Source organism: Rhinoderma darwinii, chromosome 1, assembly GCF_050947455.1.
Source record: "Rhinoderma darwinii isolate aRhiDar2 chromosome 1, aRhiDar2.hap1, whole genome shotgun sequence".
NCBI lineage: Eukaryota > Metazoa > Chordata > Amphibia > Anura > Rhinodermatidae > Rhinoderma > Rhinoderma darwinii.
In genome coordinates this window covers 117552665-117571563 of record NC_134687.1, presented here as the reverse complement: position 1 = coordinate 117571563, position 18899 = coordinate 117552665, and the positions used below count along the sequence as shown (strand labels likewise).

Sequence of the window (18899 nt, the reverse complement as noted above, 5' to 3'; positions counted from 1 at the left end):
GATTTACAGCACACAGGCGTAGTCTCGATGTAAATGACAGTTTACAGCGTAATCTCGCGAGACTACGCCTGCTGTGCTGTAAATCAACCACAGACTTCAGAGAAGTGTCAGGAATCTGAATACACATCCTGTTCTGGCGTCACACTGACAGGTTTATTTTTTTTTTAAAATCAGGTAATTTTTTCTATTGAAGTTTCAAAATTATATAGTACAAAACATATTACACAAACCCTATCCCAAACCCTCCCCCCAGGCACCGTCACAAAATTCCAAATTAGATAGTATATGAAATAGAAATTGTACCAAATATCGAATACATTATTCACAAAATACAAGGTACATGGGACAGATCATTTTCCAAATGTCAAGTAGCTTAATCATCTACAAGCATGTATAATACAAAACAGATATAATATATGGCATATATTTAATCCTCTCTATTTCCCAACTTCTCCTTATCCCACATCTATATACATAACCCCAATACCGTGTAAAGGCTGGCGGTCATACAGAGTCCCTGAATAAATGTTATAATACAGATTCCATTACCCCTACCCATGGTCCCCATATGGATTCAAATTTTTTAAGCGTTTTGCGCTTTACATAGACGACCTTTTCCAATACAATCATTTTATTCACTTTTGCAATGAATTCGCTCCTAGTCGGCGGGGCGCCTTGTATCCAATGTAGGGCAATTAGTTTTCTAGCTATATATAGCAACCTTACAATAGCCAACCGCTCCAAAGTAGAGGGTGGGGTGTCCATAATACATCCCAAAACGCATTCCATAGGAGTCCCTTGCAACACAGGTCCATAGGCCACCTGAATCACCTTCAGTACATCCATCCAGTACGTGGTTAACTGTAACACTGACAGTTTATAACACGTTACACTACCTAGGTAGAGTAACGTGTTATAATGTATTATAGCAGCCATCAGTGCTGCAGGTCTTCAAGTAAATAAAAAAAAAAGTAATAAAAATGTTTTATAAAAGTGTAAAAACAAGTTATAAGTTACAAAAACAAAAAATGGTTTTTTTTCCTATAATAAGTCTTTTATTATAGGAAAAAAAATAAAACGTTAAAACAGTACACATATTTGGTATCACCGCGTTCGTAATGCCCCCAACTATAAAAATATAATATTATTTTTCCCGCACGGTGAACACTGCAAAAAATAATTAAAAAACAATACTAGCATCACTATTTTTTTTTGTCATCACCCCTCCCAAAATATGGAATAAAAAGTGATCAAAAATTTGCATGTACCCCAAAATAATACCAATAAAAACTACAACCCGTCTCGCAAAAAACAAGCCCTTACACAGCTTTTTTGACTGAAAAATAAAAAAATTACGGCTCTCAGAATATGATTTTATTGTGGAAACGCCACAAAACATAAACACGATATATATATATGGTATCGCTGTAATTGTACCGACCTGCAGAATAAAGTAAAATGTAATTTATAGCGCACGGTGAGCACTGTAAAAAAAAAAAAAGGACAAAAACATTGTCAAAATGCATGTTGTTTTTGTCACTTTGCTTGCCAAAAAAATCGAATAAAAAGTGATCAAAAAATCACATGTACCCTAAAATGGTACCAATGAAAACTACAGATTGTATCATAACAAATAAGCCCTCGCACGGCTCCAGTGGAGAAAAAATAAAAAAAAGTTCTGGCGCACAGAATATAGTGACAGAAATTGTGCAGAGTGTCCAAAAGCGGATAAGATTGGGCACCATTTATCTGTGCGACACCGGTCGCACATCTATGAATTATTTATTTACCCCATTATTATACCCTCTTATTATGCCCTGGTGTACTCTGCCCAGCTTACATATGCCCGCACATTATAAACTGAAATAACAGCAAAACCCCAAACAACTACCAGTAAGCAAAATCTGCGCTCCAAAAGCCAAATGGCGCTCCTTCCCTTCTGAGCTCTGCCGTGGGTCCAAACAGCAGTGTATTACCACATATGGGGTATTGCCGTAATCGCTAGAAATAGCTTTACAAGTTTTGGGGTGCTTTTTATTCTTTATTCCTTGTAAAAATTACATTATATGTTTTCAGAAAAAAAGTAGATTTTCATTTTCACAGACATATTCCAATAAATATAGCAAAGGACCTGTCGGGTCAAGATGCTAACTATACCCCTAGATAAATAGGTGTGTCGTTTCCCAAACCACTTTTGGGGAGATTCCACTGTTTTCGCACCACCTCTTCAAACCTGACATGGTGCCTAAAATATATTCTAAAAAGAGGAGACCACAAAATCCTCTAGGTGCTTCTTTGCTTCTGAAGCCGGTGCTTCAGTCCATTATCATTCTAGAGCCACATGTGGGATATTTCTAAAAACTGCAGAATCTGGGCAATAAATATTGAGTTGCATTTCTCGGGTAAAACCGTCTGTGTCACAGAATTTTTTTTATTACAAATGAATTTCGCAAAAAAAATGACATTTGTAAATTTCACCTCTACTTTGCTTTAATTCCTGTGAAACGCCTAAAGGGTTAATAAACTTTCTGAATGCTGTTTTGAATACTTTGAGGGGTGCAGTTTTTAAAATAGGCTGATTTATGGGGTCTATCTAGTACATAAGGCCCTCAAAGCCACTTCAAAACTGAACTGGTCCTTGACAAAATAACCTTTTGAAATTTTCTTGAAAATGTGAGAAATTGCTGCTAAAGTTCTAAGCCTTGTAACGTCCTAGAAAAATAAAAGGACGTTCAAAAAACAATGCAAATATAAAGTAGACATATGGGGTATATTAATTAGCAACAATTTTGTGTGGTATTACGATCTGTTTTACAAGTAGATTACATTTAAAATTAGAAAAAATATAATTTTTGCAAATTTTCTTTACATTTTGGCATTTTTCACAAATAAGCTATGAATTTATTGACCAAATTTTTCCACTAACATAAAGTACAATATGTTACGAGAAAACAATCTCTGAATCGCTTGGATAGGCAAAAGCATTCCAGAGTTATTACCACATAAAATGACACATGTCAGATTTGAAAAAATGGGGCTGGTCATTGAGACATCGAGGACCCTTGGTCCTGAAAGGGTTAAAAACAAAATCTGCTGGTACTCACCGATCTACAGAGAAAAAACAATTATTGGACTCATGTAACACACGTTGTAAGTTCTCAGTGTTCCACAGATCAAACTGTGTATGCTCACAAGCAATGTTTCCATTGGATCAAAGTAGACATCTGACTTAGTCATCACCACGGCAACATGGAACAGCAAGATCCAGTAAACGCTTGCGAGAGTCATCAGGCAACACACGAGAATCATCCCCTCTCCTGTACTATATCGCCATCTTGGAAAAGGGGAAGTGCCAGTACACTAATATCTTTATACGTATACGGGAAAACTTGCAGTATTCAATCCAGCGGGAGGAAATTATCCATATTGAGTAAATATGTATACATATACAGGAAAAAAGGCATTAGCCTTAAATTATTCAAAAAATACATATATCCACACATAAGGGATACTGTTTGTGTGAACAACGTCATAAGGCTAATTCCTCCTGGGTACGGAATAAATAGTAATCGATATCCCAGCACGAGATACATCTCCCATTTACCATAAGAGAGTAACTAGTGTCAAGCAACCACATTAACAACCAGAGGATAGATCATCCTCCGGAAGATCTATAGTGGGTACTATTCCAGGTCACGATTATCTCTTAAAGACACCAGTGTCCTATATATCGATAAGGAGTCTTTATATTTTACATATTTATGTCATGGTTTTATTTTAAAGGAATAAAGAATCTGTATCCCATCTTTAGCCAACCCAAACGCCACCGATCTTAATATGGATATATGTTTAAGATACTTATTAAATTATGGAAATATTTCACCCCGGTAGATGAATCCACATAGAAATAGTATAAAACCTGTTATGACAATGCTGTACCACATGTCAGAATATAACCAATGGATCATTATTTGAAGATAATTATCTATGTGTTTCGCTTAATTCACTTAATATGTATAATAACATCCACATATATATAGAACCAACAATCACATATGAGTCCAAAAACACTTCCTTCAGATCGTGAGATTCCAGTCACATCAATGTAGTAGATCTCTAAAAAGAGAAAAAGGAGACTGTCACTTTACAATCACCTAGAAATATGATCAAAATCAACACATTAAATGGTCCAATATCCACTTGTATATGATATCAACAGGATTTAAAAGGAGGACCCAAAAGAAGGGAACAGATCAGGATACATTAATCATATATAGGGGATCCAAAGATATCATGCAAAGGGCAAAAAGAGTGAGTTTAGTCTCATTAGTTCTATCTAAAGACATTAAGTGGATAATCTATATTTAGACCATATGGATGGAGGGAATTAAGTTTCGTGATCCACTGTAACTCACGTCGTTTTAAGGACAATTCCCTATTACCTCCACGTTTTGATGGGGGAACCCCAACAATGATGGTAAATCTGAGCTGTTGAATTTGATGTCCAGCCTCAACAAAATGTCGTTCTACAGGTAATTCTACTTTCTTAGTCCGTATACTGGACTTGTGGTTGTTTAGTCGTAAGCGACACTCTGTCGTCATCTCCCATACATAGATCAAATTACACGGACATTGTAATACATATATCACATTATCACTCTTGCATGTATAGAAGGAATTGATATTAAAGGGTTTACGTGTTTCTGGGTATATAAAGACCTCATCCTTAACCATAAGAGGACAGTTGTCGCAGGAGAGGCAAGGGAAAACATCCCTTGCGTGTCCTGCAAGACTGTCCACGTTGTGCATTACTAACATCTGTTTTCACTAGTTGATCTTTCAAATTACGACATCTCCTATAGGAGATTAAAGGAGGAGAACAAAACTCTGTAATCTTGTCGTAATAATTCCCCAAAACATGCCAGTGTTTATGGATAATTCCTGCCACTGCAGAACTTCCTCTATAGAAAGAGCACACCATCGGAGGTCTCTTGTCTTTTGTTATTCTACTTCTGCTCTCACTCAAATCTTCCCTTCTTAATTGTTGTACTCTATCCAAATGTACCTTAACAATCCTCTTAGGGTAACCCCTTTTCAAAAATGTACTAGTCATTTCATTCAGTCTAATGTCTAGATCATTAGGGTTGTCCACTATCCTGTTCACCCTCAGCAATTGGCTAAAGGGTAGGGATTTAATCATCCCCCTTGGATGATGACTGTAAAAACTAAGTAAAGTATTACAGTCAGTCGGTTTTACAAAGAGATCAGTCTTAAGTCTGCCTTCATGTATAGACACCATAGTGTCCAAAAAAGTTAAATTCGTATCCGAAACAATTTTCGTGAACTTAATTTCGGGGTCTATATTGTTAAGGACCTCAAAAAATTGATCCAAACCTATTAAATCCTCAGTCCAAATAACGAAGATGTCGTCAATGTATCTCCACCACTTCAGCACAAAGCTGAAGTGGTGGGATACATAGATTGACATCTCCTCGAGGTCCGCCATGACTATATTGGCATATGTAGGTGGCACATTCGAGCCCATGGCGGTACCTCTAAGTTGCAAAAATAATTTTTCATTGAACAGGAAATAATTGCATGTTAGCACAATTTCAATTAATCCTATCAAAAAAAATTTACATCCAGTTGAGTAATTGGTCAAGTCAAGTGCCCTATTCAAGCCCCGTTCATGATTAATTGACGTATAGAGGCTTGTTACGTCAAATGAAACCAAAAATGCACCCATTGGAATGTAGACCTCACTCATTTTAGTTAAGAAGTCCGAGGTATCTCTAACATAGGATCTAGCTGAGATGACAAATCTCCTAAGGACCTTATTCAGAAAAATCCCAATTGGACTTAGTAACGAATCCCTCCCCGAAACTATCGGACTACCAGGGGGTGCGGTTAAGTTTTTATGTATTTTGGGCAGATAATATAACATTATATATATATATATATATATATATATATATATATATATATATATATATAATGTGTGTCTGACATTTATACAAAGTCCTTCATGCATAAAAGGCAACCCTGCTCGTCAAAGAATCGGGTTATCGGTATAGTTCGCTGTCTGAGTCTTATGGGATAGTAGAATTGGAAGAAAAATGTATGGATATACAGGGGAGCGCTACTACTAAGTAAACGGTTAGCAATGGTAAATTCCTTGATTTATTTAATCAAGGAATTTACCATTGCTAACCATTTACTTACTAGTTGCGCTCCCTTGTATATCCATACATTTTTCTTCCAATTCTACTATTACATTGCGGTACCACGTTTCCATGTTACTGGCATCTGGATTGGGGAGTAGCAGCTGTTTGTTTAAATTCTTACATGTTTACATCAGTGTTGTACCTGACTTGTACAACCTATAAAGGTGAGCGCTATTACCTTCCTTTATATTTGTTCTACCGTATCCATCAGGTTTATCTTGCACCATGTGGCGCTGTGTGCTCTTTTTTTTTTTTTCCTTGAGTCTTATGGGGACACTGTTCATTAGGGCGTCAGGAGCTCTATCCACTATATCTAACTTGTAATAGATATGTAGGAGAATTCAGGGTATGGCCCGTCCCCCTAAAGCATTTCCAGGCCTACAGAGTTGCTTTGATTTGTGGGCTGATGAATTTGTTAGGTGGTCATGGGACCTCTATTAAATTAAATATTGAGCAAAGCAGTCTCAGGGCCATCTCGTTCACAATGTGGAGCCAAGACTTCGGTTAGTCTCACAAGGAGCTAGTATGGTGTAATGTCCGTGGCTGCGGGCTGTCAGCTCCAAACTCCCCCTGACAGCCACAGCCACGAGTCGGCAAGCGCTGGCCCCAGCCTCCTCCTCATGAGACGCCAGCGCTCACATCCACTCACCTCTGCCGGATCCCATAGGGTGCGCGCGCACGCTCGTGCCCGCTCTTAAAGGGTCAGCGCGCGCGCCGACCTCATGGACGATCTTTGACCCATGAGTACCCTAGATTATAAGAGGGGTCCAGCCCCCTAGTTCTATGCCTGAGCGTTGTTGTGTTCCCTATAGTTTGTTTATGTGATGGCCTCCTAGTGTGTTTCCTGTTCCAAGTCCCTGTCCCTATACTTGTTTCTAGTTCCTGAACCTATCAATCTATACATTCCTGGTCTAGCACGGAGCTGTGCCAAAGTCGTGCTGCGCTACATCCACGTCTGACCTGCTTCACCTCGCCTGACGTCCACCTGCTATCTAAGTCCCAGCCGAACCTGCCCTGCTGCTGTCTGAGCTGCCACAGGTACCTATAGAACTATAGACAGTCACCTGCTCCCTGTTGACCAGCTGCCTTACCGCCAAGGCGGTACGGCCCAGTGGGTCCACAGACCCTTCGTGACAGTACGCTCAGGCCATGGACCCCGCTGGTCGATTCAAAACTATGACGACGTCACAGGAGATGTGAGCGGATATGCTGGACCTCCGGTCTCGACAGGACCAACTCCTCCAGGCGTTGAAGATTCTTGCACGTCGGCAGGAGGCACAAGCTGCCGTTCCTCCTACTACACCTCCTGGCAATGTGGATCCTCAGTCCACACCTCTTGGCAGTATTGACCCACGTGTTTCTTTGCCACTTCCTGACCGCTATGATGGTGGTTTTCTTAATCCATGCCAGATTTCAGCCTGTATGCTAGGACTTTTTCGTCTGATGGTGCCAGGGTCGCTTTCATCATTTCTCTCCTCACCGTCAAGGCTCGTGCATGGGCGAACCCTATCTGGGAGAGACAAGGACCAGAGACCCGTGACTTCCCTGCCTTCCTCCGGACTTTTCGCATTGTGTTTGAGGAGCCTGGACGGGTCTCATCTGCAGCGGCATCTTTGATTAGCCTACGCCAAGGAGACACCTCCGTGAGTGAGTATACCATCCACTTCCGCACCCTGGCTGGATAGCTCCTATGGAACAATGAGACTCTGGTGGCTGCATTCTGGCATGGACTATCTTCCAAAATTAAAGACGAACTTGCCGCCCGGGATCATCCGTCTACCCTGGATGACCTCATCCTTCTGTCTGCCCGGATTGATATACGGATTCGTGAACGCCTCCAACAGGTTCAGTGGGAGAGAGCCCTTCCTAGTCTGGTTCCTACTTTGCAGCAACCCCTGCTGTCCCCCGATGTCGATCCTCATAAGAAGTCGGTAATAACGGACCAGTGTAAGTTATCTACTCAAGAGAGACAACGCAGACGCACATCTGGACTCTGTCTTTATTGCGGTCTCGATGGTCATCTTGTGCGCCTGTGCCCCCAAAAATCCCAAAACCTAGGGTTGCTTGGAGTGACGACCTTGGGTAAAGATGGACTTCTAAATTGTCCATACCTGTGACCATAGTGTCCGGCGAGAGAACGCATCAGGTCTCTGCATATCTGGACTCTGGATCCGCTGCTAATTTCATCCGCAGAGATCTGGTGGACCTTCTGCAATTGCCCACCACCCCTTTGGAGAGCCCGTTGACAGTTGCTTCACTAAATGGACTACCCCTGCCAGACCCTGTTAGTCGTGACCAAGCCGCTGAGGCTCCAAGTGGGAGTCCTTCACTCCGAACTTCTGTCGTTCTATGTTCTGCCCAAAGCTGTTAAACCTGTGTTGCTGGGCCTGCCTTGGCTCCGACTGCATGCCCCAGTTCTGGACTGGAATTCTGGAGAGGTTCTCCAGTGGGGCCCTGAATGTCAAGGTCGATGCCTGGTGCGGATTCGTTCGGCTCAGCCTTCTCTGCCTCGGACATTGGTAGGATTGCCGGGTTATTATGCTGCCTTTTCGGACGTCTTCAGCAAGAGGGAGTCGGAGACATTGCCCCCACATCGGGCGTATGACTGCCCTATTGAACTGATCCCTGGTGCATCCCTTTCCCGTGGTAGGGCGTATCCGCTCTCCTTGCCAGAGACTCTGTCCATGTCCTCCTATGTGAAAGAGAATTTAGAAAGGGGCTTCATACGACAGTCTTCCTCCCCGGCAGGAGCCGGGTTCTGCTTCGTCAAAAAGAAAGATGAGTCTCTTCGTCCTTGCATCGACTACTGTGGTCTCAACCAGATCACGGTGAAGAATAAATATCCGTTGCCACTGATCTCCGAACTGTTTGATCGTATACGTGGTGCAAAAATTTGGTGATGAATGAAAGACTGCATTTAACACCCGTGATGGACACTATGTTGAGTATCTAGTAATTCCCTTCGGCCTGTGTCTTCCAGGAGTTTGTGATTGACATTTTTCGTGACCTCCTCTATGTTTGTGTTTTAGTCTACCTTGATGACATCTTGATTTTCTCCCCAGATCCTATGACGCACCAGAGACATGTCCGTCAGGTTCTGGTACGGTTAAGGGAGAATCGTCTGTACGCCAAGTTGGAGAAGTGCGTGTTTGAAAAAGATGCTCTACCCTTCCTGGGCTACATCGTCTCGAATCGAGGTCTCGAGATGGATCCTGAAATGGTAAAGTCTGTCCTGGAGTGGCCACACCCTCAAGGCTTGAGGGCCATACAGCGCTTTTTGGGATTTGCTAATTTTTACAGGCAGTTTATTCCGAACTTCTCCTCACTGACTTCACCCATCTCTAACCTTACTAAGAAGGGTATGAATGCCAAAGTGTGGACTCCCGAGGCAGAGTCCGCATTCAATAGCCTGAAGAGTGCCTTCACGTCAGCCTCTATCCTCCATCATCCGGATGTCTCTCTGCAGTTCTCGTTAGACGTGGACGCATCCTCTGTCGGTGCTGGTGCATTCGTGTTCCAGAGAGGTCCCAAGGGCAAGTCAATGATATGTGGATACTTTTCCAAGCTCTTCTCTTCCGCAGAACGCAACTACTCGATTGGGGATCGGGAGTTACTGGCCATCAAATTGGCTCTGGAGGAGTGGAGACATCTACTAGAGGGTGCAGCTCATCCGATATTGATTTTTACGGACCACAAGATTCTGACCTACCACCAGACAGCCCAACGACTGAACCCTCGTCAGGCCAGGTGGTCACTGTTCTTTGCAAAGTTCCAATTTGAGCTTCATTATCGCCCGGCCGACAAGAATGTGAGGGCCGATGCCTTGTCCAGGTCTTTCGAGACAGAAGACACCATTGAGAGTCCACAGAACATTATCGATCCATCTTGCATTGTCTCGGTCAATCCCCTGCAAATTGGGGACATTCCTCCAGAGAGGACTTTTGTGCGCCTGGCTGATCGTCGAAGAATCCTCCGCTGGGGTCACTCCTCTAGACTGGCAGGTCTTGCAGGGTTACGTAAGACCCGGGATTTTATTGCTAGTCACTTCTGGTGGCCCACTCTGCCCAAGGATATTGTGGACTTCGTTTCTTCCTGTGCTGTATGTGCAGCCAACAAGGCCACCCACTCCAGACCTGCTGGTCTGCTCCAGCCATTGCCAGTGCCCAATGCTCCCTGGCAGCATATAGTGATGGACTTTATCACGGACCTGCCTCTCTCTGCTGGATGCAGTGTTGTCTGGGTGGTGGTGGAACGATTTTCGAAGATGGCCCACTTTGTTCCTCTGACCGGTCTTCCTTCTGCTCCTCAGTTGGCCAAGTTGTTTATCCAACACATCTTCCGCCTGCACGGCTTGCCGCAGCATCTTGTGTCTGATCGGGGGGTCAGTTCACCTCGAGGTCCTGGAGAGCCCTCTGCGGACTTCTTGGCGTGAAGTTGGACTTTTCTTCTGCCTACCATCCTCAGTCTAATGGTCAGGTCGAGAGGATCAACCAGATTTTGGAGAACTACCTACGCCACTTCATCTCCAAGCAGCATGATGACTGGGTGCAGCTACTCCTGTGGGCGGAGTTCTCCTACAATAATCACACCAGCGAGTCTACTAGGAATGCACCGTTCTGCGTTGTCTACGGCCAGCACCCACAAATTCCTCTCCTGGTGCCTGATACTTCCGAGGTACCTGCAGCTGACTCCACGTTTAGAGACTTTTTGAAGATCTGGCAGCAGACTCGATCCTCCATCCTAATGGCAGTGGAGCGCATGAAACAGAAGGCTGACAAAAGGAAAAGAGAGCCTCCTCGGTTTCTTCCTGGCACTAAGGTCTGGCTGTCATCTAGGAATATCCGACTGAGGGTGCCGTCATGTAAATTTGCCCCAGGTTCATCGGACCATTCGAGGTTCTGCAGCAGATCAATCCTGTCGCCTACAAGCTTCGGCTGCCTCCTACCTTCAGGATTCCTTCCATGTCTCCCTCCTGAAACCTGTGATCCTGAACCACTATTCCAAGACTCCCAGCACTGCGGTTGCCTCCAGCGGCCCCTCAGACATCTTTGAGGTCATGGAGATCTTGGACACCAAGAGATTGAGAGGAAAGACTTTTTATTTGGTGGATTGGAGGGGGTTTGGTCCTGGGAGCCAGAGGAGAACCTCAATCCCCCTACACTTCTGAAGAAGTTTCTCTCTCGCTCTGGTCCCAAGAAGAGTGGGCGTAAGAGGGGGGGATACTGTAATGTCTGTGGCTGCGGGCTGTCAGCTCCAACCTCCCCCTGACAGCCGCAGCAACGAGTCGGCAAGCGCTGGCCCTAGCCTCCTCCTCAGGAGACGCCAGCGCTTGCATCCACTCACCTCGGCTGGATCCTGTAGGGTGCGCTTTAAAGGGGCAGCGCGCGCCGGACCTCATGGACGATCCTTGACCCGTGAGTACCCTTGACTTTAAGAGGGGTCCAGCCTCCTAGGTCTATGCCTGAGCGTTGTTGTGTTCCCTATAGTTTGTTTATGTGATGTCCTCCTATTGTTTTTCCTGTTCCTGTCTCTGTACCTATACTTGTTTCCAGTTCCTGTACCTAGCAATCCATACATTCCTGGTCTAGCACGGAGCTGTGCCAAAGTCGTGCTGCGCTACATCCACGTCTGACCTGCTTCACCTCGCCTGAAGTCCGCCTGCTATCTAAGTCCCAGCCGAGCCTGCCCTGCTGCTGTCTGAGCTGCCACAGGTACCTATAGAACTATATACAGTCACCTGCTCCCTGTTGGCCAGCTGCCTTACCGCCAAAGCGGTACGGCCCAGTGGGTCCACAGACCCTTCGTGACATATGGTGACGAGTGCTCATACAGCCATACATTTCTATCATGTCGGCAGCACATCTCCCTGTTTACACCGGGGGATGTGCTGCTGACAACGATAATATTTTCGTTATTTAAAACGATACAATCAGCCGATGAACGTTTGCTCGTTCATCGGCTGATCGTTGCCCTGTTTACACAGGCAAATATCAGGAACGAGCATACTATGAATGCTAGTTTTCTCGATAATTGGCTGGTGTAAAGGGCCATTGTTTTTAGGATCCCTAAATCACTCCACCACTCTGGACAAGTGTATGGATTTTATGTAAAGTTCAGGGTCAGGTTAACCAATCCCACCTGTCAATCTAGGTCTATGGAGGATGTCTGCAGCTACCCTGGGTCTTTTTTCTTGCCGAATAAATTTGCTAATGGCTCTTTGCAGTGACCGAAAAAAGGACATATGGAGATGTATCGGTAATACTTGCAAAAACTAGATGAGCCTGGGTATTATAAGAGACATGATCATGTTCTTTTTGCCAAACTAGGAAAGGACTGTAATGTCTAGTTTATCTATAGAGACCAATAAGGAGAAGAGCAGGGGAAGATAGTTTAGACTAAATAAATCCTCTAAGTTAGGACATGTTTTTATTCCCATATAGGTAATGTATTGAGACAACCAATCGAAGGGAAACAAGAGTGATCCAGGCAGAGGGGGACAGGCCATAGCAAAAGACCTGGGATTTAATCAAATTAACCCCTTAGTGACCACCAATACACCTTTTCACGGCGGTCACTAAGGGGCCTTTGGCTAGGCCGCTGCCTTTTCACGGTGGCCAAGTCTTAAGTCCTGCACGGGTGTCCCGTGCAGGTTGGAGCCGGGGCTCTGCTGTCTGATGACAGCTGGGCTCCTGCTCCAACGCCCGCGATAGAAGTTTACTTCGATCGCGGCCGTTTAACCCGTTCAATGCCGCCGTCAATAGCGACCGCGTCATTTAACTTGTTTACAGTGGGAGTGAGCACCCTCTCTCACCCATCGGCAGCCCGCAAATGCAATCGCGGGTCTCCGATGGGGTGTCATGGCAGCCGGGGGCCTGATAAATGCCCCCAGGTCTTCCCTGGGCATATGCCGGAGGCACGTCCTAATAGATTGCCTGTCAGATTTCTACTGACAGGCAATAATGCTCTGGTATACCAAAGCATTATATCAGCGATCTGAAGTTCGCATAGTAAAGTCCCCTAGTGGGACTAAAACAATAAGTAATTAATGTGAAATAAAGATTATTAATAAAAATGACAGTAAAAAAATAAATAAAAGTACACATATATGGTATTGCCACGACCGTAATGACTCAATTAATAAAGTTCATATGTAATTTAAACCGCAAGGTGAACACCGTAAAAAAATATGCAAAAAACAATGGTGAAATTGCTATTTTTTTCCATTGCCCCCCAAGAAAGTCATAATAAAAATCAATCAATAAGTCCCATGTACCCCAAAACAGTACCAATCAATACTACGTCTCGTCCCGCAAAAAAACAAGCCCATAACATCACTACATTGATGGTAAAATAAAAAAAATTACGGCTCTTGGAAAGCGACGATGCAAAAACAAATAATTTTAGTTCAAAAGTGTTTTTATTGTGCAAAAGTTGTAAAACATAAAAAAAAACTCTACATATGTGGTATCGTCGTAATCGTACCGACCCATAGAATAAAGGTAACGTGTTATTTACACCGCACAGTGAACGATAAAACGCATAGAACAATGGTGGAATTTTAGGTTTTTTTTCTAATCCCCCCCCAAAAAAAGTTAATAAAAGTCCATCAAAAAATTATATGTACCCTAAAATGCTGCCATTAAAAAGTACAACTAATCCCGCAAAAAACAAGTCCTCATACAGCTATGTCAACGGAAAAATAAAAAAGTTATAGCTCTTTGAATGCGACTATAGAAAAGCGAATAAAATAGCTTGGTCATTAAGGCCTAAAATAGGCTGGTCACTAAGGGGTTAACAACAAAATGTGATAGTACCCAAAAGTTATGCAGTAACTCTTGTTATTTAGGAAGGGCCACTGTCCGGTTTGTTATCGTAATAATGAGATCCTCAGCATACGCTACCAAATTATACTTGCAACCCCCCAAGTGAAAGCCTTTAATCAACTGCTCTTGTAGTGATGTTTGCATGAAAGATTCCATGATCAGGACTAAGAGTTTTGGAGTCCGTTGTGGACAGCCCTGACGTATCCTGTTTTTTATAATCTGAAGGGGCTGAGAGCGGTCTCTTCGAAGATTTATAGGCTGAGCAATAAGTATACATGGACATTATAACTTCGATGAAGTGGGGGGGCATAAATTTGGGTAGGACTTGTCTCATAAATGTCTAGTCAACTTTGTCAAAGGCCTTCTCGGCATCCGTGCCAATTTGGATCAATTACCTCTTTTTGTTTCTGATGTGGTGAAGTATGTTGAGAACCTTAGCGGTATTCTTAATAAACATGACCTGATGTGCATATACAACACCAGGCAAAAAGGGTTTCAATCTATTCACTAGCATTTTAGCAATAAGCTTCAAATCTATATTAAAGGGAACCTGTCACCAGCATTTCACCTATTAAACCAGCAATATCTGGTGGTAGTGGGTGAAAAATAATTTCTATATAACCTATAATTGTCTTCTTAGTCGGCTCCATAGCTTTAGTGTTCCCACACCGTATGCTAATGAGCAGAAAAGAGTCAGATCTTCCCTTGAAAAGAGTCAAATCTTCGTTTGAAAAAAGTCATATTTTCATTCCTCAAGTCTTTCCGCATTTCCCCGGCCTCCTTACTTTTGATTGACAGCTCCTCGCCTTCCCCCAGCACACAAAATCCTGCGCTTGAGCATTGATGTCCTCTTCTGGTGTGTGCGCACAAAGGGACGCCGGATTATTACGATAAAAAGCGCAAAATGTTTGCAGACCGTTATTTACAGTCGGGGGCGGAGTTTAGGAGAGGGGATAACGGCAATGAACTTTTGATAGCAGCGGCCAGTGAGGGATAAGTGAAGTTCAATAGGTGAAATGCTGGTGACAGGTTCCCTTTAAGTAAATATTTAGGCCTGTAGTTGCCACATGCAGACAGGTCCTTACCTTCCTTCAGTATCAAGGAGATGTGTGCATGGGACATCTGTACGAAGAAGGGCAGTCCCTCAATCACTAGATTACTTGTGGGAGAAAGTGAGGGAGGAGAATCCACTAAAATGTCCACCTTGAAACTTTCCCTTGGGGGAGTTACGTACAGCAGTTTTCAATTCCAGCAGGGTGAAGGATTTCCTCTGCATTACCAAGAGGGTAGGAAGGTCTAAAGAGTTTAAAGAGCCTCTGTGACCAGATTATAAGTGCCCTATCTCCTACATAATCTGATCAGCGCTGTAATGTAGATTACAACAGTGGTTTTTATTTAAAAAACGATCATTTTTGACCAAGTTATGAACGTGTTTTTACTTTTTACCAACTGGGCGTTGTGAAGAGAAGTGTATTACGCTAACCAATCAGTGACCAATTTGCGTCATACACTGCTCATTGTTCCAGCCCAGCTTCTTTTACTGCACAATCACACTGTAACAATGGGCTGGAACAATGAGAAGTGTATGACGCTGATTGGTCACTGATTGGTCAGCGTCATACACTCCTCGTCACAACACCCAGTTGGTAAAAAGTAAAAACACGCCCAGTTGTCTATTAAGAAACTAATTAGCATAAATCTAAAATTATTCATAACTTGGTCAAAAATGATCGTTTTTCAAAATAAAAACCACTGTTGTTATCTACATTACAGCGCCGATCAGATTATGTAGGATATAGGGCACTTATAATCTGGTGACAGAGCCTCTTTAAGAATGAGTAATTGCGATCCTGCTTATTACTCAGTTGTGGGCATCATGGATTATTCTCCAGGTTCTATAATTTATAAAAACATCAAAACTGGTATTCTATAACATCTGCAGAGTATACCAAATCTCTAGAAGTGGTCTTGACCATTTTGGACAAAGTTGTTAGACTTCCTTTGTTTGATGCTGAGAGTGGAGGAAGTATTTGGCGGAATATGCATTTATTATATATTTTTGAAATTCTGTTCTCATTTCAGGGAGGCTCTCCAATTGTGAAGAAGCTAGGGATTCTTTATTCAAGTTTTTGAATTTGTGTTGTTAGAGAGGCAATGATTCCCATTCTTCCTCTCCTAATCCGCGAGCATATACTAATAAAATGGTTTCTTATGTAGGCCTTGTGCTCATCCCACAGTGCATGGGTATTGGTCTCAGGCTGATCATTTAAAACAAAATACTCTTCAAGAAGTTTGCTAATCTTCACTTTAGTCAGCACAAAACAAGCCTCTAGGGTCCTTGACTGGGAGTTGAGTAGCTAAGTGGGTGAGATATATGGGCGATTGGTCTGGGTGAATCGGTGAGCCAATCCGGGCATTCGAACAGTACTGGATGTGATATTTGGAGGAAAAAAATATAGCCTCTGGTACGACCCATGTGCTGTGAAATAGGAGTAGTTGGCTCCCATGGGATTCAGACATCGCCATTTGTCTTAATGAAGGCCTTGTAACTTAGGTTCAATACTGCGTAGAGCCCTGTAATAAAGTGATGATCGTCTAGATGAGAAGATCAAGAGACGCTATAAAACCACTTTCATATCACCCCCCCCCCCCCCAAACACACACACGCACACACACACAATAGTCACCCTCTCTTAAAAAATTTCTATAATGGATAAAATATCCAGCAGCTAGGCAAGTTGGTAAGTGAAACATTATTTTCCATCAGGAGGAGGTCTCTACCCTTGGTGTTCTGTACATGAGGCAAGTGGGTAAAAGGGACATTCCTTTGAAAGCTGATTCTCATCCCTCTCGCCGGATCTACTGGAGTCACATTCATACCAATTCGAGAAATAGGAGTAAGGGTATTTCACACGCAGTGACCAAAAACGTCTGAAAATGCAGGCGAAAACAGCTCCAGATTTTCAGATGTTTTTGTACCAACTCGCGTTTTTCGCAGTCAATGATAAACGGCTCCAAAAACATCCCAAGAAGTGACATGCACTTCTTTTTCGTGGCCATCTTTTTATGCGTCGTATTTTGACAGCGACGCGTAAAATTACACCTCGTGGGAACAGAACATCGTAAAACCCATTGCAAGCAATGGGCAGATGTTTGTAGGCGTAATTGAGCTGTTTTTTCAGGCGTAATTCGAGGCGTAAAATGCCTGAAGTACGTCTGAAAACACTGCGTGTGAACTTACCCTAAGGCATCATTTACACGAGCATAATATACGCGCGTGCTTTTCACGCGTGTCGTACGCACCTATATTAGGCTATGGGGCAGTGCAGACAGTGCGTGAATATTGCGCAGCGCAAGTGCGTTGCGTAAAACTCATGACATGTCCTTTCTTTGTGTGCTGTTCGCGCATCACGCACCCATTGAAGTCAATGGGTGCGTGAAAACCACGCAGGTCGCACGGAAGCACTTCCGTGCGATCTGCGTGATTCGCACAACAGCTGTCAAACTCTGAATGTAAACAGAAAAGCACTACGTGCTTTTCTGTTTACAAACATCCAAACTGAGTGTCATAATGATGGCGGCTGCGCGAAAATCACGCAGCCGCGCATCATACACTGATGACACATGAAGCTGTTAAGTGCCTTTTGCGCACGTAAAACGCTGCGTTATCTGCGCGCGCAAAACGCACACGCTCGCGTAAATCAGGCCTAAGAGAGATTTGGATATTGGTTAAATTTAAACTGAGTTTCTTGTAAGAATGATATGGAGCATCAGTCTCTCTTCAATAAGGAGAAAATTTGTCTCCCGTTAGAAAGGGAATTAAAGCTTCTTACATTGTATGAGACCAGCAATAGTTCTGTCATGAGGTATTAGAGAGAGAGAGAGAGGGAGTGTGTGGCTGAAATAAATCACCATAAGCAGGAGTCATTGAAAATAGCTCTGTGGTGGATGAGAACCAGTCTACAACGAGAAATTCATGCAGAAATCTTAAATAACATTTGGACTCTCAAAGTATCAATATAACAGACATAACATTTGAAACCACAAATATCTGAAAGTATAGAAAATGAATGCAGGCTAAGCAGGAGGTTGGCTTCTTGCGACCAAAAGGCGTAGAGGAGGGTAAAACTGTTTTCACTAGAACTTTCTAATAGGGCATGAGCCCATGCAGTAAGTAAGTCACGGCGTTGTGTGTGGACCCACTGGGCCGTAGCGGAGTAGCAGCTGGCCAACAAGGTACAAATCAATGTCTATTGTTCCGAACGGGTACCTGAGGCAATGTAGACAGTAGCGGGAATGACTTGACTTTCACAGCAGATGACACCGCGGATGCAGCGGGAAGACACGACTTGATTTTCACTTGTAGATACGATAGCACGGTATACAGGGTACGCAGCTGGAACGGGTAACACTGGGAACTGGAAAACACTGGGAGACCATTTGCAAGACAAACTTAGGTATACAAAAATGCTCAGGCAAGGAACCAGTGGGCAGAGCCCCTTATTATAGTCCAGCAGCCATTTGGGCTGATAACTGATGGGTGACAGCTGGACGTGTACTGGCCCTTTAGGGCCGTGCACGGGCGGGCGCGCGTGCCCTGCGGGAATCAGTCCGAGGACCCGGAAGACAGTGCCGGCGTCTCCATGGAGGGAGCTGATGCCGTGAAGAGAGATGTCCATGGCCGGGATCATCAAGGGGTAAGTCTAAACAACGACCCCCGGCCATAGACGTTACAAAGTATATGGGACTAATGTCATCACTCATGTATTTAGCAATCTGACGAGTCTTCAATGACAAATCACAGGGGTAACACACTACATGTACTTGTTAATTTTCTATCCACCAATAAACA

General features: G+C 43.5%; 1 protein-coding gene across 2 annotated transcripts in view; it reads left to right on the top strand.

Moving 5' to 3' along the window:
* GLRB (glycine receptor beta) overlaps positions 1 to 18899 on the top strand; it is a 241980-nt gene that overhangs the window by 202730 nt on the left and 20351 nt on the right. The window lies entirely within an intron of this gene.